This window comes from Vulpes vulpes, chromosome 3 (genome assembly GCF_048418805.1).
Source record: "Vulpes vulpes isolate BD-2025 chromosome 3, VulVul3, whole genome shotgun sequence".
NCBI classification, from domain to species: domain Eukaryota; kingdom Metazoa; phylum Chordata; class Mammalia; order Carnivora; family Canidae; genus Vulpes; species Vulpes vulpes.
In genome coordinates this window covers 149,927,177-149,950,450 of record NC_132782.1, presented here as the reverse complement: position 1 = coordinate 149,950,450, position 23,274 = coordinate 149,927,177, and the positions used below count along the sequence as shown (strand labels likewise).

The 23,274-nt window shown below is 39.4% G+C and overlaps 1 protein-coding gene and 1 long non-coding RNA gene across 2 annotated transcripts in view; one reads left to right on the top strand and one right to left on the bottom strand.

Moving 5' to 3' along the window:
- Positions 1-23,274, bottom strand: part of PTGER3 (prostaglandin E receptor 3) — a 185,258-nt gene that overhangs the window by 6,912 nt on the left and 155,072 nt on the right. The window lies entirely within an intron of this gene.
- On the top strand, positions 18,112-20,227 carry LOC140598149 (uncharacterized). Its single transcript, XR_012000273.1, has 3 exons — positions 18,112-18,225; positions 18,570-18,658; positions 20,042-20,227. It is a non-coding gene; the product is annotated as an uncharacterized lncRNA (long non-coding RNA).

Genomic DNA, 23,274 nt, shown 5'->3' with positions numbered 1-23,274 from the left:
AAAATGACCAGAGAAACTAGGAAAAGTCCCCAGAGTCTCCAGTTTGCAAGTGAATTAAGAAAACTGCCCACAGGTATGAAAACCATCAAAAGTCTGAGCTAATTTCAATTTATAGTTAAGCGAGCATACAATTAAGCCACCAGTTTACTTCCATTTACAAGCTTTAAACATATAAATTGCCCTGGGTAACATTGACATTTTCACAATATTAATTCTGCCAATCCATGAGCATGGAATATTTTTCCATCTCTTTGTGTCTTCCTCAATTTCTTTCAGAAGTGTTCTGTAGTTTTTAGGGTATAGATCCTTTACCTCTTTGGTTAGGTTTATTCCTAGGTATCTTATGCTTTTGGGTGCAATTGTAAATGGGATTGACTCCCTCATTTCTCTTTCTTCAGTCTCATTGTTAGTGTATAGAAATGCCACTGATTTCTGGGCATTGATTTTGTATCCTGCCATGCTACCAAATTGCTGTATGAGTTCCAGCAATCTTGGGGTGGAGGCTTTTGGGTTTTCTATGTACAGTATCATGTCATCGACGAAGAGGGAGTTTGACTTCTTCTTTGCCAATTTGAATGCCTTTAATGTCTTTCTGTTGTCTGATTGCTGAGGCGAGGACTTCCAGTACCTATGTTGAACAGCAGTGGTGAGAGTGGACATCCCTGTCTTGTTCCTGATCTTAGGGGAAAGGCTCCCAGTGCTTCCCCATTGAGAATGATATTTGCTGTGGGCTTTTCGCAGATGGCTTTTAAGATGTCGAGGAAAGTTCCCTCTATCCCAACACTCTGAAGTGTTTTGATCAGGAATGGATGCTGTATTTTGTCAAATGCTTTCTCTGCATCCAATGAGAGGATCATATGGTTCTTAGTTTTTCTCTTGTTGATATGATGAATCACATTGATTGTTTTACGAGTGTTGAACCAGCCTTGTGTCCCAGGGATAAATCCTACTTGGTTATGGTGAATAATTTTCTTAATGTACTGTTGGATCCTATTGGCTAGTATCTTGTTGAGAATTTTTGCATCCATGTTCATCAGGGATATTGGTCTGTAATTCTCCTTTTTGGTGGGGTCTTTGTCTGGTTTTGGAATTAAGGTGATGCTGGCCTCATAGAACGAATTTGGAAGTACTCCATCTCTTTCTATCTTTCCAAACAGCTTTAGTAGAGTAGGTATGATTTCTTCTTTTAACATTTGATAGAGTTCCCCAGGGAAGCCATCTGGCCCTGGACTCTTGTATCTTGGGAGGTTTTTGATGATTGTTTCAATTTCCTCCCTGGTTATTGGCCTGTTCAGGTTTTCTATTTCTTCCTGTACAAGCTAAATGACAGAACAAGGAAGTATACAGAGAAACCTAGAATTTAAGGCATTCTATAGACAACTAATTCAGTTTCTACAAGTCAATGTCTGAGGGGGAAAAACAGGAAAGGTAGAACTTCTTTGAATCAAGAGACTTATAAGATGTAATCAAATGAAAGTGGGGGCCTTGTTTTGATCTTGATTCAAACAAATCAATGGACACATTCTCCAGACCATTCATAATTTGATTTTGGGCTTGGTATGAGATGATAGCAAGGAAACATTGCCAATTTTATATGTGATAATAATACTTTTGCAAAGGAAAATGACCATAATTTTTAGAGATTTATATTGAATCACATAGGAGTAAAATTATGCTGCCTGATATTCGCTGTAAAATACATAAAGAAGGAAAAACAGAAATTGCATTAAAAAAAACAGCTCAAGTTATACAAAGCTACATTAATTAAAACAATGTAGTACTAGAATAAAAATAGATATATAAACTAACGGCATAGAACAGAGTCCAGAAATAAACCCTTTACGTATGGTCAAATGGTCTGCAACAAATGTGCCAAGACTACACAATGGGGAAAAGAACAGTCTCTCCAACAAATGAAATTGGGGAAACTGGGTATTCACATGCAAAGGAATGAATTTGGATCCTTACATTAGACCATATATCAAAAAAAATTAAGTCAAAAGGGGTTAAAGACCTAAGTGTAAGACAGAAAGCCATAAAACTACTAGAAGAAAACATAGGGGGAAAGCTTCATGACATTGAATTTGGCAATGGTTTTTTGATATGACACCTAACTTACAGAAGCAAAAATAAGCGACACTATATCAGATTTTAAAGCTTCTGCACATCAAAGAAAACAGTCAACAGAGTGAAAGACAACCTTAGGATGGGAGAAAATATTTCTAAATTGTATATCTGGAGTTTTATATTCAGGACACATAAAAGACTCCTACAACTCAACACCAACCACCACCACAACAAAAAACAGCTCAGTTTAAAAATGGGCAAAAAACTTGAATGGACACTTCTCCAAAATAAGCAAATGGCCAACAATCATATGAAGAAATGTTCACCTAAAGAAATCATTAAAGAAATAAAACCTGAAATCCCAAAGCAAGATCACTTCACACACATTAAGATGGCCACTATCACAAACACAGAAGAAAGCTAGCACTGGTGAAAATGTGAAGATATTAGAATCCTTGTACACCTTTGATGGGAATGTAAAACGGTGCAGCCATTGCAGAAAAACAGTATAGAGATTCCTCAAAACATTAAAAATACAATTATCATATGGTTCAGTGGTCCCACTTCTGCATATATATATATATACACAAAAGGACTGAGAGCAGAATCTCGAAGAGATATTTGCACACCCATGTTCATCAAGGCAGTATTCACAATAGCCAGGAAGTGGAAGTGATCCAAATGTCTATCAACCAATGAATGTATAAATAAATTGTGGAAAATAGATATATGGTAATATTAGTGTGAAAAAAGATGGAAATCCTGCCACATACTATAACATGGAGGAACCTTGAAGACATTATGCTAAGTGAAATAAGCCAGTCATTAAAAGACGATTACCGTATGGTTCTACTTTTCTGAGGTATCTATACAAGTCAAATTCATAATAATAGAAAATTGAGTTGTGGTTACCAGGAGCTGAGGATATAGAGGAAATAGAGGAATGAGAAATTGTTCGAAGAGCATAGAGTTTCATTTTTGCAAGATGAAAAAGTTCTAGAGACCCGTTCCATGTGCTATGGGATGTGTAATTCACTTAGCACTACTGAACTGCACACCTAAAATGGTTAAGATGGGGGGTGCCTGGCTGGCTTGGTCGGTGGAATGTGAGACTCTTGATCCTGGGATTATGAGTTCAACCCCCATGTTGTGTATAGAGATTACTTTAAAATAAAATCTTTTAAGAAATGATTAAGATGGTAAATATTATGTGTCTTTTCACAATTAAAATGTAAATCAAAAATTGAATGAATGTGACAAAAATTTGGTAATTGCTTTATCTTGGTGATTGGCATATATTATACCATATTTTTTTCAGAAAAAGAAATTTGAAATAAATATGGTAGTGCATTAACATCTGTTCATTTAAGGCGGGGACTCATTGGGTGTTTTTGTGTGCTTGGAATATTTCGTGAGTCAGAAGAAGTGACGACTATAGAAAATTGACAACATTGTACCTTAAGTCTATTCAGTTCGAGTCTATGGGTCCCAATTCCAAATTAGCATAGGAAAGGAAATCCTGTGCCAATCATCGTGACCAGTGGAGAAGATCTCTTCAAACAGGACTGTATGAAGATGACAGCATCAGTTCCCAGAAACGTGATCTGGGCTGTGAAGAAACTCTGAAAATGTTGACTATGGGCTGGAAGAGCAGGAAGGATTTTCACTGTAGATTAAAAAATCCGACACGGACAGGTACTTAGGCCTGGATGTCTTTGGCTATCACAGTTGGATGACACTATCCACCTGTGCCACTAAGAAATCCTGAAACTCCTATGCTATTTTTTTTTTCACTTTCTTGAGAGAGGAAACAAACTTTTGCATTTTTATGCTTGCACCCTTCCAAGGTACCCACTACTATGCCATGATAGCTAAAGGTAATAAAGGATCTTTTCTTTAGGGAATGCTAGAAACTTGTCAGTCACATTAATAATCCAGCAAGATGACTCGTGAGCTTTTACACAGTGTTATTACTAACTACATAAAAAGAAGAAATTGAGTGATATTGTATTAGCAATGTAAGGGGACAGATGGCAGCTCCACTTGTGGTGAACATAGCGCACTGTGTAACTTGTCAAATCACTAAATTGTACTCTTGAAACTAATCTAACGTTGTGTGTCAACTATATTCGAATTTAAAAAGAAAAAGCAAAGACTGATGATAACGTTAACATCGAAACAAAATTGCATTTCCTGAATCAAATAGGTCATAAATGACTACCAACCCCTACGACCGCTAATTACTGGGGAAATCTGCTCTAAAATTTTACAGCGATTCTTTATTGTACGCTTTTTATGCTTTTGCATGGTTAGGAGAAGCTTCTGAATATGACCTATAAAGGTCTTTTAAAAAGTTTATTATTTACTGTTTATTTTGAAATACAGATTTATAACAAGTGGCTGTCGTGTAGAGTCCTTGGGGACCCTCATCTACTCTCTCCCAGTGGTGACATCTTGCATTCAGTATAGTACAATGTCAAAGGCAGGAAATTTGCAGCAGGACAATGTTGCATATAGTTCTGTGTCACTTTGTCACTTGTGCAAATTCCGGTAACCAGCACTGCAGTCAAGATACAGGATTCTTCCGTCAGCTCAAAGGTCTACTAGTGTCCGAATAAAATGTAGAAAACTTTCTCTTTTCTTTCTTTTCCTTTTATTTACTAGTTTCAAAATGCCAAGTCAGACTCTTCCGTCTTCCAGCATCAAATGTGGGTATCTTGCCTCCCTTTCAGTTCCTTGACTTTTTTTCACTTGTAATAGAATTGTCCTAAATCCTACCTCTACGTATGCTGAGATCCGCATCAGAAAAATATTGGACTTTCCACAGACGCTGCAAGAAGGAACTGCCTTCCTGCTGATGCGTAGCGACAGCTCCCCAGCTGGCCTCTTGCATCACCTTGGTGGGGATGGGACGGTGCCTCACGACTGCCAGGTGGGGACAGAAGCCCAGGTTCCCGGTGACTTCCACCCACGCTGGCAGGAGAGGCTCGCCACTGGTGAGTGAGGCTGAGAGTCCCACCCCCGCTGTGGCCTCTGCCCCCTGGGACAGCCTGGCAGGGGCAGCAGCTGAGGGCGATGGGACCTGAGCCGCATCTGTCCCCCGCTGTGCTTCTGCACCAGGGCAGTTATTATCTAAGAACTTTTTCATCTTGCTAACTTGTCCCTTTTCTTGCCCTTTGCTAGAAAGAACTGTATTTGGGGGGTTTTATCCGGTCAGTTCCCGTGGCTTTTCCAGATGTGGCATCTCCAGCACCCAGTCCATGGGCTGGAGTCAGAGGGGAAACCCAGGGAGCATCACGGCCTCTTGGGCTCCCAGGGCCGCAGGGGTCAGCCGCCCCCTCTTCACCTCCCAGTCGGCTTTCCTGCGTGTTTTCTGTATCGTGTCCAGGACTGTTGCCCGCACTCAGGGGAAGGACTGGGGAGAAGTGCTTCTACTCCGTTGTGGTCCAGAACCAGACACCTCGTGAGGTTTTAGAACTTCATGAAGGTTAACTTTGTTCCAGGCGTTTTTTTAATTTGATTAAGCGGTAAGCAGCGTTTAGTAGACTGTTCTTTGTCATCGCGTGGAGGACAGTAAGAGGCATGAGTCACGTGCAGGAAGCACCCCACACCAGCTCTGAAAGCTGAACTAATAAACTCAGCATGTGGTGACTAAGATCAGCCACCCGAGAAGTCCTCTTCAAAGAATAACGTGGTTTCCTTTGGAAACCAGGAGCCACAGGGCTTGCCTGCGGCCTACACATGTACCAGAGCAACTGAAGGAAGAAATGAGTGAACTGATTACTAATGTGAAACCTCAAAAGGGGGAAGGCTCCAAACCCAATTTTAATAATTTCCATTTCAACATCATGAAGTGAGAAAACGCCCTGAGCCGAGGAGAGGACTTCCCAATACTGTACGCTTAGACACTCCCTCCTTAGACAGAAAACTGTCCGCACTGGGCTGGCGTAAGTTGACTAACTCATTCCTTTCGTTCTGATTCCACGAAGAGAAGTAACTGTGCACTCATCTATTGGACTCCATGGCAAGTTCTCAGAGGAAATGAGCTGAGCAGAAGACTGAAACATCCGAGACCTGTGGCAACTGTGTTTCTCAGTATAATTCTTTAAATTGGCCTTCTCACCAGTATCTCACGAGGAGTGATTAGTGTGAGCCAGTCCTTCATTTCCAGACCTTCAAAGCTGAGAGGTAGATGATGAAAAGAGGGGCCCAGAGCAACTTACCTTCTCCTTCTGAGACTCAGATGACCTTCCTAAGCACTATCTCTAAACTCCTTAAATTATTCCCGTTAAGTTGTATATATATATATATATATATATAAGGGGTTTTATCTGGTCAGTTCTGTATATATATACACACACACACACTTCAAAACCAGGTGAAACTACATTGCTTTAACATGAACCACCCCTATTAATACCTAACAGACATTTAACTACAGTGAGCCAAGAACTACAAAGAAAACACATCCTTCAAGATTAATATTCAAAAAGAGTATATGTTCCCCAAAGGTAATCTGGCAATTTGGCAGCAATCATTCTTCCATTCAACAAATATTCACAGAGTGCCTTGGACTGTCTGTCTCAGGTTTCAGGATAGATCGGGAAAGGTGGCAGACAAAACTCCTGTCTGTGGCACTCACATTCTAGAGAGTGGAGGCAAGACAGAAGCAAGACATACGAGGCGTAAGGATGTTAGGAAGGGACATGTGCCATGGAAGAGAAGAAGTAAAGCAGGACTTGGAGAGAATGGAGGTTGGGTGGGAAATGGGTAGGATGTAATGGAAAATACAACAGTCCATTGAGGGGGTGAGATTTTGCACGGTTGAAGGAGATGGGGATGTAACAAGGAAATCTTGAAGCTTGGATGTAACAGGACATCTGAGGAGAAAGCCCTGAAAGAGAAAGTGATGGAAAAGATGGCCTCAGAGAGGTAGGGAGGGCACACAAGACAACGGGGACATGTTTTGTCCATCTTTGAAACTGGGTCTTGTGCAGACACAGGAAGCCATTGAATATATTCTTTAGCCTTTTGTTTCGATACAACTTCAAACTTACAGCAAAGTGAAAAGTATAAGGAATACTTTATTTACATTCACTGAATGTTTACATTTTCTCCCAATTGTTTTTGTCATTTGCATTCTCTGGGTAGATAGATAGATGACTTTTTTTTTTTTTTTTATCCTGAATCATCTGACAGTGAAATGGAGACAGTTGTGACCCTTTACCACTGAATAATTCCATGAATATTTTCTAAAAACAAAGGCATTCTCTCTTTCTCCCCCCACGAAAATAAATAAATAAATATTTATTAAAAAAGAGGGAAGGGAGCCTGGGTGGCTCAGTTGGTTGAGCACCGACTCTTGGTTTCTACTCAATTCGTGATCTCCTGGGCTGTGGATCAAGCCCTGCATCTCACTTCACACTCGGGGAGCGGAGGGGGGGGGAGGTGTCTGCTTGAAAGAATCTCTCCCTCTGCCCACCCCCCACCCTGCACTCTCGTGCATGCACATGCCCTCTCTCTCTCTCAAAATAAATAAATCTTTTAAAAAAATAAAAACAAGGACATTCTCTAACTTAACTACAGTACTATTATCAAAATCAGGAAAACATATTGATAAACTGTTATCAAATCTATAGCCTATATTCAAATTTATCGATTTTCCTAATAATATTCTGTAGAGCTTTATTTGTCTCTGTCACAGCCCTGGAATCATTTTTTTTTTTTCTTTGAGAAGTCTAGGTTCCTTTTTTTGAATTCAATCAACCAACATATAGTACATTATTAGTTTCAGGTGTGGAGGTCAGTGATTCGCCAGTTGCATATAACACCCCGTGCTCATATCACATGCCCTCTTTAATGCCCATCCCCCAGCCCTTCTTCCCCTCCCTCCAACAACCCTCAGTTTGTTTCCTGGAGTTAAAGGGTCTCTCCTGGTTTGTCTCCCTCTCTGATTTCTTCCTGTTCAGTTTTCTCTCCCTTCCCCTATGATCCTCTTTGCTGTTTCCTATATTCCACATATGAGTGAAACCATGTGATAACTGGTTCTCTGATTAACTTACTTTGCTTAGCATAATACCCTCCAGTTCATCCATGTCAATGTGACTGGTAAGTATTCGTCTCTTCTGATGGCTGAGTAATATTCCTTTGTGTATATAGACCTCACCTTCTTTATCCATCATCTGTCAATGGATATCTGGGCTCTTTCCATAGTGTGGCTATTGTGGACATTGCTGCTGTGAACATTGGGGTGCAGGTGCCCCACCGTTTCACTACATCTGAATCTTTGGGGTAAATACCTACTAGTGCAATTGCTGGGTCACAGGGTAGCTCTATTTTTAACTTCTTGAGGACCCTCCACACGGTTTTCCAGAGTGGCTGCACCAGTTCACATTCCCACCAACAGTGCAAGAGGGCTCCTCTTTCTCCGCATCCTCTCCAACATTTTTTGTTTCCTGACTTGTTAATTTTCACCATCCTGACTGGAGTGAGGTGGGATCTCACCGTGGTTTTGATTTGTGCTTCCCTGATGCTGAATGATGTTGAATGTTTTTTCATGTGTCTGTTGGCCATTGTATGTAAGAAGTCTAGGTTCCTTTTAATGCAAAATGATAAATAGAAATCAAGATCTAAGTATTAGGTGTGCTCAATGCTGTCATAACTTTTAGATAATCTCAGTGAACATATGTAGTATATTACATGTACATGTAAACACACACGTATGCCTATATCTATAATCACTTCTAAATTTATTTAACTAGATAGGTAAATATTAAAAATCATGAGCTTATATTGATAGTTTCCATTTCCAATTCAATGCCATTGTTTCTTCTTTCTATGTTTATAACTTCCTCTTAAAATACTGCTCCCATTACTTTTAATATATTTACTCATTTTTTTAAGCAAGCTTTAATATTACTAACCCATATCATTGCAAAAAGCCAACCCATTAACTGAAGTTCAGTAATCTTTTAAATTTTTTTAAGGTAAAATTACATGCAATGAAATACGTAACTCTTATGTGTACAACTTAATAATTTTTGACAAAGCTTATGCCTGTGTAATCTTCAACCCCTCTACTTCTGCTAAATATGGAATGAAGGGATCCCTGGGTGGCGCAGCGGTTTGGCGCCTGCCTTTGGCCCAGGGCGTGATCCTGGAGACCAGGGATTGAATCCCACGTCGGGCTCCCGGTGCATGGAGCCTGCTTCTCCGTCTGCCTGTGTCTCTGCCTCTCTCTCTCTCTCTGTGACTATCATAAATAAATAAAAAATTAAAAAAAATAAATATGGAATGAAACCAGCCAGGGAACGGTCAAGAACATATGCAAAGAGGTTATTAAAATGACAGATCAGAGAGTTTTATTTATTTATTTTTAAAATTTGCTTTTTAAGTCATCTCTATACTCAATGTGGGGCTCAAACTCACAACGCCAAGATCAAGAGCTGCATGCTTTACTAACTGAGCCAGCTAGGTTCCCCCCCCCCAGAGAATTTTAGTAGATCAAGGAGAGGGGTAAGGACATGGGGGCTGGATAGAGAAAAGGAGATAGAAGTGGATTTGAGATCCGTGTGGGTTTGAAGGACAACATGGGACATTTTCTTCTGATGTGTGTTATCTCTGTGAAAACAGAGTGACACAATAGAGGTTTGTTATCAAAATATGAAAATATATTGAGAATTCATTTGCTTTTGAATAATCCTAATGGCTTCTTTTCCCTGGGAACAACTTTCTTGGGGCCACTTGTAGATTGGGGCGTGCATTTATAAATTGCTTTCTACATTTGCTAATCTTAATATGAGTACATGAAATAAAAGAGAACACAAAACTTATCTTATGGTTGTTATTATTTAGTTTAGATGGCAATTCAGCCCTTCCTAGAAGGATGCCATTCAGCTTTACAATTTTAACAAACAAATGCATCACATTCTAATGAGAGACTTTTGTCCTGAAGATGAACTGAGACATTATAGGGTCCTTTTTAAATTTTGCATTCTGAAAAAATTATAGTCAAGTTATAAAGATCCCTCCAAGAATGTAATGTGAAATATAACTGTTTTCTTCTGTCTTGCTTAGGAGTGGACAGTATTAATTTTTCCAATTTAAACAGAAATAATATGTCAAGATCTCTTTATGAAGCCAACAGATTCCATTCCAAAATTTCCATATAGGTTATTTAGTTTTAGACTTCAGCTAATAGAAAATATTTGCCTTGCTTACTTTAATATATACTAAAATATGTACATATTCATAGTCTTAATTTCATTTATGTAATTCATATCATCCATATGAAAAATCCATCACAGATAATCCATGACTGGAGCTGCTAAAAGTAAAAGTAAATTGTTGTCACTCACAACATGTAATTTCAACCTAGAGTTTACTGACAATAATTTTTGCTGATGTAGTCTCTTTATTGCTTTATTAAGGAAACTTTTATATTTGCATGACCATATGCTTGTATTTAAGATAGCCATTAAAAAAAGGAAAGGTGCATGGACAGCTGGTATATTTTCTAAGTGGAGCTTGGATTCTGTGACCTGAGGAAGTTCATTGAATCTCTTTATAGTTCACATCTCAACTGATAAAACGGGGTGATGGACGCACAGTGACCTGACCCATTGAGTTTAGACATTTATCCAAAAGCAGATTCTTTTTTTTTTTTTGATACAACATAGTATTTGGTTATTTCATTGCTCTATATGTATATAGAAAAGTATATAGAAGGGTAAAGTATATAGAAAAAGGGAACAAAGGTGAAATAAATGTATCACTTTTCAATTGTATGGCTCAAATGTCCCAGTAATTATAATTGAGATATAAACTGGAAGGTTTAAAAAATTTATTTTTTCGCAGACTTTCCAAAATTATTTTATGCTCTAAAGCCTCTTTTTGGTGAGTGTGGTTTTTCTATTATTAATAAATACATTCAACACTGAACTTCAGCAAACAAAGGGGTGAGACAGTGGAGTTAGGAAGATATGCTTACTGGTGACTGTGGGCAAGTTTTGTTAATCTTTTTCAATCTCAGATTTCTTACCTGTAAATTGGAGGCAACAAAATCTATCTTGAAAAGACTGTAATGAGAATTAGGACTAAAATGTAAAGAATTTAGTATTACTGGGGAAAGAGAAGGGACCTAATAGAACATCTTCACCATTATGTCCTAGAGTCAGGGAGCCTGTGTTATCTCTCTGATATCTGAGTAGACTCGGCCAACTTTTGCTTTTCACCAGTAAAAGGCAATGCCTGTTTTAGCTATTTCAGAGTTATTAATAAAGTGAAAAAAATAATGAAATTATCTTTGTTTATTGTAAAATGCTATAGAAATAAGTGAAATTAATGTTTTCTAAAGTTCTACTGGAGTTTTGAAATCACTAGGTTTTTTTTTTCTTGTATTTTAATGGAGTTGCTTAGGTTGAAATTTTAAGAAATTACAATATGTCAAACATACACAGTCAAATGAGCAGTCTTTGTGTCATTCTCCATTGCTTTTTGTTTTGTTTTGTTTTTCTTAAGCTTTTTAAAATTAGTTTCAGAGCTAGAATTTATTGATTCATCACTTACACATAACATGCCGTGCTCATCACGTCACATTCCCTCCTTAATCCCCATCATCCAATTCCTCCATCCCACTTACCTCCCTTCCAGTAACCCTGTTTGTTTCCTAGAGTTCAGCATCTCTTACGATTTGCCTCCCTATCAATTTTCATTTTATTTTATTTTTCCTTCCCTTCCCTATGTTCCTCTGTTTTGTTTTCTAAATTCCACAAATGAGTGAACTCCTATGATATTTGCTTTTCTCTGACTGACTTATTTCCCATAGCATTATACACTCTAGCTCCATCCATGTTGTTGCAAATGGCAAGATTTTATTCTTTTTGATGGGTAATATTCCATTGTCCGTCTATCTATCTATCTATCTATCTATCTATCTATCTATCTATCATCACATCTTCTTATCTTCTTTGCTTTCTCATGTGGCTGATAAGCAGCATCACTAGAGTTGACCTGAGGCAGAACTGAGACTAGTCACTCTCAGCTGCCTCTTGGTGTCCCTGGCCTCCCCTATGACACCTGCTGCCTGAGATTCCCTATTTTCATGCTGAATTTCAACCTCTTTCTCATTGCCTCTATAAGTTACATTTTACAAAAAGCAAAGAGGAAACTAAATTATTAACTGTGAGCATTAAAAAAATAAGTCGTGATATAAAATAATGTCCTTTTAATACTTTTTGCAGCACATGATCATAAATATGGTCACTTTTGTAATAAATATTAGAGGGACTTATCTATTTATTCCCATATCCCATTCAATATCTTTAAGAAGCCCAACCTGTTATATTTGTATTAGCTTTCTCTTCTTCTATTATTTGTCAATGGCTTTACATGTGTGTTTTAAAATTATGTGACTTTATTTTCATGAAACTTTGCATCTGTTGCAAGATTTGTAATCGTACTTGTACTTGTAATCGTACTTGTACTTATCTTAGCGTTGCATTATCAGATGTTCATGATATTTGGCAATCAGCAAGAAACAGATAAAACACTGTACATGATGGGAGAAAACAGAAGGTAGTGATTAAGTCAGCAGTGAATATGTATGTGTTATTAAGACTTTTGCATCCTTATACGGACTACAACTGCAGAGAGTCAAGATATACAGAAGATTACTTATAACCTATGAAACAAGGACTACTATTATCTTCATTTCACACGGGAGAAAACTAAGGCTTAGCCATTAAAAACCATTAAATACATAACTATGTGGTCAAGACCATTGATTTTGCATGAATTCAGAAAAGGATATTGAGTCATACGACGAGAGAAGATGGGGATGATAGAGATAATTTAGTAATGTCCAAGGCAGGTAAACCGATTGTCCCAAACCACATAATCTCTTAGTGACAGAGATGAGTTTTAAAACTACAGCTCCTTGCTTTTTCTAAAATGAATTTGTGACAAAATTAAAAAAATTATAACTTAATTGTGAGATTCGAACTGTTTGATAGTGTACATTGTGAAGTGAGCCCCAACTGGATGACATGAACTTGATACTACAATGACGCAGAAGAGGTGGGGAAAAAATAGGATGATTTGGCCTTTAAACTTGTCTATATGGAAGCTTTTTTTTTTTTTAAGATTTTATTTATTTATTGATGAAAGACGGGGGGTGGGGGCAGACACAGGCAGAGGGAGAAGCAGGCCTCATGCAGGGAGCCTGATGTGGGACTCAATCCCGAGTCTCCAGGATCATGACCTAGGCTGAAGGCAGCGCTAAACCCCTGAGCCACCCGGGCTGCCCTATATGGAAGCTTTGGTGCGTATCAGACACTGTTGGGTCCTGTGGATGCCAAATTAATGAGTAGCTCATAGACTGTTAAGGAACAGAGAAACATTTACCAACAAGGATACTATAATGTAATAATGTGATTTGAAAGGCAAATCACACAAAGCTGTGGACACTCACAATGGAGAGGAATTAATTCAGCCTGAGAGATTTCTATTGATCTTGTTGTGGTGTTTCACAGAAGGGATGGGATTTGAGTTTAGCAGGCATCTAAGGGGCTGATTTCTATGCCAATCAGAAAGAACAGCAAAGGTATGAGGTATCATACAGTAAAGTGTGTTAAGGGAAAAGCAAGAAATTCAACAAAACTCTAAATATTCATGCAAGAGCCTCAGAAATGTATTTTGAAGAATTCTTAGATTGTGAAAATTGCAGAACCATTCTGTTCAGAAAAGCTAATTTCAAAGTTAGCTTAAATAAAAAAAATCTTTTAGATTTCTTTTCCATTCTTCTGGTGTCAGCATTGACAGCCCCACCAGTGACACTTACATTTTAATAATTGTTGCAAGCTATAAGCATTGACCACCTGCCACTAACCACAAATTCTCATCATGTAAATGTATTTTGCCTATATGTCTTTGAAGAAACGTCTGAACGTTGCCAGACTATTTGCATTTCAGTTATGAATGAAATTCAATAAAAGGTTAAGAAACTTTTATTGAAAGTTTAGCACTGACTAAACGTGAACTGATGCAATGCGAATCTTTCTGGTCCCATAAACAAAAGCTCATGCTTCGATTTGAGGATTGCGAATCTGGTAAGGAGTAAAATTTAGTTTTCTAAGAAAAGAGATTACCTGAAATGTTGGGATTCTATGGAGTCAAAAATAACCCTCTCCTGAGTTTGTAAAATAAGACACATAAAACAGATGGACATTTCTTTAAAAAAAAAAGTTGTATTACTGATAAACTGTTTAAAGATAATGATTTAAATTTACAGTCAAAATAATTTTCCAATACTTTATCCCAAGGTTGCATAGACTTATCTCCCAAGTCACCAGCATAGCTGGACACTACACCGCCCTCCAATAGAAGAGAGAAAATCAGATGTTGTTTGTTCATTCTAAAAATATAATCAAAAAATAAAAAAATAAAAAATAATCATACACCTATTATGTGCTAGGCAATAGAGATATGGTGTTGAATAATTTCTGTGCTCATAATGTTTGACTGAAGTGAATAGGTGATTTCAGTATAGCATAATGATGAGATATAGGGCACTAAGACAGAACAGAAGGAGCCCAAAGCCTTAAGGGATATTTTCTATGGGATATCCAAGATATGCCTTGAAGTAATAGCTTTCTAGTAAAAAGGAGTGTTCTAGACAAAAAAAATGGAGTGTCTGAGGCATAAAGAACCTTTTTTAGGTGATTGGAGAATATGAATGCACAGAGAAATGGGGAAAAGAAAGAAGAGAAAAGGAGTATGGAAAGGCAGGAAAAGTTGGTAGAGGACAGTTCAGGAGGGCTTTGCAAGCCATTTTAGGTACTTCCCATTGGATCTCTCTGAAAGTGAAATAATAGTAAACTGAATGGTCTCCAGCTGGAGAATGATGTGTTACTTCAGCCACTTTGTGAACTCTATCAGGAAAGATGCCAAGAGGATGACCATTTGGGAGACTTGAACATCAGTAGAGGCAGGAAGGTTGGAGAGAGGTAGACAGATTTGAGAAGCATATAGGATGCGCCATCAAGGGGAACTAGTAGCAGGTTAGCTGAAGAAGGAGGAGTCAAGCCCAATGCCGCTCCTCTCTGGCTTAAGTGGAGAGGTGATGTGCCATTCTCTAATCAAAGAAGGATAAGGGTGGGTAGAGGGTGACTTAGAGTGATGATGAGTTAATTTAGATTGATGAGTTTAGGGCATCTAGGGTTCATTATTGGCGGTAGGATATACAGAAAAATGAAACATGAATGTAATCTGGGCTGGAGATAAAGATTTGAAGAACATTAACAAGATGATAAATTGACCCAGGCGTTGACGTTGCAAAACCTAAAATGGGAGATATAGAAATGATTTTGAACAACAGATCCTTTGGAAAGTGATTATTACAAAAGATTCAAGTGTTCCCCTTGGGCAGTTCCAAAGCAATCTGGATGCAAAGCTACATTTAGTCCATATTATGGGCTACAGTTGCAACTCATTGCCATGGATTTATTCGTTATGGATTTGTTTGCTTTTCTCAGTTACAGCTGGAAGAGATTTTCTCCCATGTTCATCTTTGCCCAGTATATGATTTGGAGCAGCTCAATGCAATCAGCAACTTCAGCTCAAATACTGCCAGGATTGGAAGAGCAAAGTGTGACATGTCCTACAAATTAAAATGTATTGCCAAAAAGAAAATGCATTACCAAGTGTCTTCAGGGTGCCTTGGCTCTGTGTGATTAGCTGCCCCATTCATCATGTGTTCATGTAGAATTTTACCATTCTGTCTTTAGAGAACACAGGTGCCCAATAATGAAGATGTAACTGAGTTAGAGGATTCTATTTCTGGAAGAAAACTTAGAATCTACTAAGGCCAAACCTCATTCAAGAATCATATATCTTAGAAAAACATTAAAGGCTACTTGGGGCAGTTTGTCACTGTGGGTCAAGATCTATTAGCGGGCGGTGAAGTTGCTTTGGTAGGTTACTACTCGCCTGTTTTAAGAACCAGAGAGACAGGAAGACCTTCAGCCAACGCATCACACATCCCAGGGACAACCTCCCCGTGACCGCTTTCGGGCAAGTTCGTGCTTGTGTGTGCTTCCCTGCTCAAGCCAGGTGTTTGCTACATTGGGAAGCCTTCCTTGGTGGCCCTTTTCAATATAAATGTTCCTTGTCCTTTGTCACCAGCTGCTACGTGTGTATAACGTGCATTTTATAGACACTATCCCTCACGTTTCTGTCTGAACATCCACCCTGATGCTCGACTGTAAGCCTCTTGAGGACTCGAATAATGTGTCATCACATTTCCTATAGAAGATGCTTAACAAATGTTTGTTGAATAGAACACTAAATGGTACACTGGGTACCATTTAGACTCCCTCAGAAAGGGCCAGGACAAATTCCATCGAATTCCATCCCCACTTGACATTCCCAGAGCACAGTCATTTGCAGTTCTTGCAATACCTCATGTTGATCTCTTTTCCTGGAAAACTCATCTCCTATTAATTGCCTAGTGAAGTCCTACTAATCTTCTTTCAGAGCCCAATTACACCCTCCAGGACACCTTTGTCACTGTCAGCCCAGACCTCAAACCATCATCAAACCCTCAGACACAAAAGTTAATCATCCCTCTTCTGTACAAACTCTGTCTTATTTATATTTACGATTGCAATTTTATTTTATTTATTTATTTATTTTTTGCACTGACCACACACTCTGGTTCTCATGTGTTTATGTCTACGTCTCACGTCCTAGACTGTGCGCTTCTTGAGGGAAAAACCAGTCTTGAGGCTCAGTCGGTGGAGCGTCTGCCTTCAGCTCAGGTCATGATCCCGGGGTCCTGGGGTCAAGCCCTGCATCTGGCTCCCTCTGCTCAGCAGGGGACCTGCCTCTCCCTCTCCCTCTGCCTGTCGCTCCCCCTGCCTGTGCTCTTTCTCTCTGTCAAATAAATAACTAAAGTCTTGAAAAGAAAAGAAAAGAAAGAAAAGAAAAAAGGAAAGGAAAGGAAAGGAAAGGAAAGGAAAGGAAAGGAAAGGAAAGGAAAGGAAAGGAAAGGAAAGGAAAGGAAAGGAAAGGAAAGGAAAAACAACAATGACTCAAAGACCTGTGGCTCCAGCAGCTAGCACAGAAGCCAGCACATGGTGAGTCCTTGGGACCCGGGCTTGAATCTGCAGGTTCACATCTTGAGGCCATCCCGTGGGCTCCTGCTAGAGGGCACTAGAAGCTCAATCAGCCTGGAAGAGCTTGGGGTGTTTCCACAGGCTGAGACTTAGGGTCAAGGCTGCTGGTAAAGGCACCAGGACTCCAGCCCGGGGTCTGCATTCCACCAGGGCAGCAGGACAGAGAGTGTTTGCTCTTGTTTCTGCCTCGGTTTCTCTGCTCTGACTACCCTACTGGATTTCTAACCTCCCCCTTGGCCTCCATGCTCCCTAACGTACCATGTGTTCTTACGGCCCCAGGTGGGTCTAAGGAACAGCTCTAGTCAAGTCTTCTGAGCATCTTGTACAAGGCCCCGGGCACTTCCCTGACTCGCCTTTGCAGTTCTGTCCTGACCCTGATCCTCTCTCGCTCCTACAAAGTCTCAAGAAATGTTTGTTGAACTGTCAAGTCATAATTTTTCCACCAGGGGCCATTAGGTAGGTGACAGACCTGAGACCAGTCATGAGTTCCAAATGACCTGGGCAGGATAGAGGAGAGCAAAAATGAGGAGACCCTGAGGTCACGCTAAGATTTGTGGTGTGAATGCCCGCTTGACTGCCGAGGAGCTGGAGCCTTATCTGACCTGGGACTGGTTCTACCGTTCAATCCCGGTGTGAAGTCGTTCCATTCTGAAGGTGCTATTTTAGTTTATCAAAAATTAAATATGTTCTCCCCTCCCAAATTCCACTGGAGAAGTATATCTGTCCTACTAAGATACTTTTATCAAGTTCAACAGCCTTCTTGTCAAAAGTTTGTTGCAGTTAGTCACTCGGAGAATTATAAATATCTTTAGCCTCAGATGTGGTTGTGTTGGAGGAGGGGAGGGTGAAAAGTGAGGAGAAGGGTGGCGGTTGGCTTTGTAGAAGCCATTGCCATACTAAGTGGTTTGAATTGCTTCTATTGTTCTTCCCCGTGGGTCTGAGGTTTACTGGACGTGCTGACCTGAATGCCGATGGCCCCACGGTGGTAAAGTGGTGGGGGATGGTTGGTGTTTTTCTTGGTCCTTGTGTTCAGATTGTTTTTCCTGCAAGGGATGGTGGTATTTCTCTTGAAGAACTATTAATAACTTATTTTCATCTTGTAAAGAGTGTGCGTAACTGATGGTGTTTCCTTCTTCGCAATGGTTGTGTTTGTGCAGTGGCTGAAAGTTTTGTGTCTCACATCTAGGAGACTCATTTTTCCAACTGAATAAAAATAGCAACCATCATTGAATACTTCCTATGTTCCAGGCGCTGAACCTATGTGCACCCAATCCTCCCTACTTATAGTAATTTATGAATTAAGTTCCCTTTTTTATCTCCACTTTACAGATAAAGAAAACTGAGCCTGGAGAAGTTGAGCAGAGGGCCCAAGGGTTGCTCAGCCTTAGTTCTTTGTGATGCCAAGGTTTGGGTGGCAGGTATGACATTAGATGCATATAAAATATCTCATTTATTTATTTATGTTATTTTTTCTAACATTTTATTTATTTATTTATTTATTTATTTATTCATTTATTTATGAGAGAGAATGAGAAAGCAGAGGAGTGGGGTGGGAGGCGGGAGGGGAGGAGCAGAGGGGGAAGGAGAGCAAGGAGGAATGAATGAATTTTCAAGTAGGCTCTGCACTCAGCACAGAGCCTGTCCTGGGTCAGATCCCAGCACCCTGAGTCCTCGACCAAGAGCCGAAACCAAGCATCAGTCTGACATTCAATGGACTGAGGCCCCCAGGAACACTTCATTTATTTATTTTTATAAAATTAACCAAAATTGTTCTCTAAGTTTGTTTCCCCTGGGTCGTAGGAAATTTGGCCTGAGTCCCTATTGGACCTGAGCGTACCAGGGAGCTGTGCTGTGGTCCTAGAGTTAGTTGTACGTAGTACGCACCGTCGGAGAGGCCGTCACTGGTCTACTGACTGAGGACCAGTGACAGTCTCGCTGTCCCGGACTATAATCTGATCCTTCTGACCCGACCACGCTCCTGCTCCATCTCACAGTTGAGGCATCCAAGGGCATCCTTGGAGTTTGGAACTCTAGTGCTCAGGGTACCACTCTCATGGCACATCAGACAGACACTCCACCACCATGTGCCACCTTCCTAGAAGGCTGTTTTCATTACTGAAGAATGTGTGGTCCCTGACTTTGGCCTTTTTCCCCGAGTTTCTCAAAATTCCTCTCTACTCTCATCCTCAGGGTAAAAGTAGTGTAGTTTTTCAACAAGCTCTCACTTCACACTAGGAAGAGTCCTTCACTTTAAGTACCTTCTGTTTTCCACCCTGCAAAAATCCCAGAGGCTAGGAAATAACAAAGGCCTAGCTGTGAGGTAGGGGAATACAGGAAGAATAAAGGTAAACTAATAGTCCCATAAATTGTTCTATCATATGCCTTTTTTTTTTTTAGGTTTATCAGATGGGTTAGTCTGAATAAGTGTGGATTAGCTGATGAGGTGTAATGAGTTTTGATGGCTGTCTTTCCCTAGAAAGTCTGTTTTATAGAACCCATGGAGAATAGTAGTATTTCTCCTAAACCTCTGGTTTATTTATGTTATGGATTCCATGAGTCATACGGCAGACATTTCCCTTTCTGTGGGTCTTTTGGAGACATTTTGATCAGCTATGTGCCTGTGTATTCTGATATTCCTAGGAAATATTTTCTAGGCTGAAATTTTGAAATAAAGACTTGTTTTAGAAATACTACACATTATCACGTATGTCAGGACATGGTGGGGAGGGAAGTCTAATGAAAGTGGTCTTTGATTCAGTCTTTTAAAAGAATTTTTAACATTTCTCTTTTTAAATATCTAGATTTCAGGGATCCCTGGGTGGCGCAGCGGTTTGGCGCCTGCCTTTGGCCCAGGGCGCGATCCTGGAGACCCAGGATCGAATCCCACATCACGCTCCCGGTGCATGGAGCCTGCTTCTCCCTCTGCCTGTGTCTCTGCCTCTCTCTCTCTCTCTGTGTGTGACTATCATAAATAAATAAAAATTAAAAAAAAATAAATATCTAGATTTCAGATTTTTATGTGTAACTAAGAAATATGGTGTCACTATTAAGTAACACTTGTTTAGATTCAATACCACAAGTATAAAAAAAAAGGACTCAAGAACATATAATGTTTCTTAAGTATTTTTTGTTTCTCCATGGAGTTGGGGGGAAGAGAAAGTCAGCCCAGAAGACATGGACTTGCTGGGCCAACCAGCTGGAAGCAAAGCACAGTATTGATTTGCATGTACTTATACCTCCTCCACCCCAAGGCCGCTCCACAGACTTGAACCTCCTGACCCTCCAGAATAGGAGAGAATTGAATTGGGTTCCACTTAAGTTCCTGGAGGTTGGCATGTTCCCCGTGGGCACTCAGTAAATATTGACTAAATTGAAGGTTGCCCTGTGTTATCTTCCTTTTTCTCTTTTTCCTTCCCTGGTCCTCTGGGTGTTTCTGGGGCCTTGCAAATTTACATATATTTTTCTTTAATATTTTTTTTTTCAGTCTTTCTGTCTCATCAGTTCTCAGTGTGAGGCGGCTCTATTTTAATATCATTTTTTTCATATTTGTTTTCTCTGTGTCTGGATCTTCTCTCAGTTTCTGTTTTCTTTCTCTGAGAGTCTCCCTCTCTGTTCCTCTACTCCTCCTGTCTATCTCTCTGTCTGTCTGTCTCTCTATATACACACATACCTTTCTTTTTTGTGTTTGCTCTCCTCCTGGAGTCATCATCTAAAGGGGTTCAGAATCAGCCTCCCCAAAATGTGCCACTTTGGCGTGTGGATTCTTTGAGCTGAAGTCAGTCAAGGTCCAAAAGATTCAGCAAGAGCTTTTTACCATCCTCTGAGCTACCCAAGAGAATTTAGACAGAGGGCCTCATCCAGGAAGAGAGCAATCACCAGGCATAACTATAAGGAATAGGGGGCAAGTGTGGTAAACCGGGGAGAAGGAAGTGCAGAGAGGGCCTGAAGACCAGCTTTCTGGGTCCCATTACCTCTGCTTTGCATGGCAAACATTTGTTTGCCAAACATTTGCTCTTCTCCTTTTCCTATGAATTATCTTCCCCCTTTTTGAGGTCTCAGACTCCTATCTCCTTCTCCTTAGCTCAGGATGGCACGTAAGCCTTACTTGCCTGACTGGCTGGGGATCTCCTATTGTTATGGGGCTCCCATATGCATGCAATTAAATTTGTTTTTCTTCTGTTAATTTTTCTTATGACAACTTAATAAGTAGACTAGCCAAAAGAGTCTAGAAGAGTAGAGGGAAAATTTTTCATCCCTTATGCACAAAAAATCATTGCCTTTATTTTTTGAGAAATTAGACATAGTTGGAGATTTTTTTTAAGTTCTCATAATAATTAATTTTACAGTTTCCCCTTGAAATTGCATTTTTGGTCCCTAAATATGGGAATGTGGGAAAAGTGAATTGGTTTATATTAACCAAAATATGTTCTAAGTCAGCTCCTCTCTGAATTTTCTGTTTGCGCTCTACCCAGACAGCACTGCATTCCTCTGCTCCTTCGACACAAATACAGCGACATTTCACCAGGCGACTATTAGCCTAGAGGGAATACTAACTTCCCCCTTCCCCTAGAGTTTATATCCCATTCCAGTAATTTGGCCCCAGATACTGGCACAGGAACACTGGTTGCACAAAGTCCTTGGAGCCTGATACTTTTTGTCCCCTGTGCCTCCGATTTTAAAGACTGAAATGAGACACTGACTTGCTACTACTTTCCTACAGCCACGTTCTGGTGAAGATTTAAAGGGTGTGATCACCCTCCTCTGGGTTTCACACAAGTTACGGTACTGCCTTGGGCATTAAAACTAATTCTCCAACATCCGTGGTGCCTGGAAAGGTAACAAATAAGTTGTTGCCTAAGAGGGTATATGCAGGATTGAACTTTAAAGTGTCCCTGGTGTGGATAGACTATAAGCAAAACTTCTGCTCTTGTGTTTATGAGAAAAATCATATTTTGTTTTTCTTTTAAGCTCTCATTATTGAGAGCCTAACATGTACCAAGCACTTTATGTAAAATATCTCACTTAGTCTTTAGAGCAACCTGCAAGTTGATATAGTGGCCTCCAGCCCCCATTAGGCAGATGAGAAACTGAGGCTAAGAGAAGTTAAGTCAGTGACAAAAATCATAGTAGAGTTGAAACCTGTTATGTGAGTGTTTTTATGTTACTGAAGTCATTTTTTATTACTAGAAAAGAGCTATTCAAGATTATTTTGGTGCAAAATTAATATTAATTCATTTGAAATCCTTGTTTTTCTTAAGCTTGTAAGTTAGTTTATAAATTTAATTAAGATATTCATAAATCTAGCAAGTCTTATAATTACTTTGAAGGATTACTTTACAACTTAATTAAATTCTTTTAATATTCAGCCCCATTTATCAATGTGATATATTTTTATTTCCTTTTTAAGTACATTGTGTGACTTAACAATCTTCCCAATAACTTAAGTGATTCTTATAAATCTAATAAATTAAATTTATAGATATGGTGAACTGTAGGTTCTCTTAAACGTTCCAAGTGAAATTTCAATCTGAAATTACAAGGCTACAGCAATGAATCAATTACTCATTTTAATTTGGAATTTATAAGGTTGGCCTGTTATTCTAATAGGCCTAATTTTCTTGAACAGTACAAATAATTAAACTTCAAAATAAGCACAGATTCCTAAATGCAGATATATTTAAGAGTGTTAATTTTTATTATTTTAGTTTTCTTATACAAAACACTAAATTTTGCTCTCATTAAAAGATAAGGACACAATGATATCTCCCCAATAATTTTGATGTTACTTTCCTAAAGTAATTTAAGGGGCGGCCTTCTCAGTTTTCTGGGGTCTCCTAAAAAACAGAGTTACCAACTAGACATGACTGGACCCTCACCTGTAATGCTTTTGGGACACCTTGAGCACTATTTACCTAAGTCAATTCTCTCTGTGGTGGACAACACTCTAAGATGACCCCAAAGATTTCTGCCCGCTGGTGTACACAACATGCATAACCATCTCCCTTTGAGTTTGGGTAGAACTTGTGAATGTGAA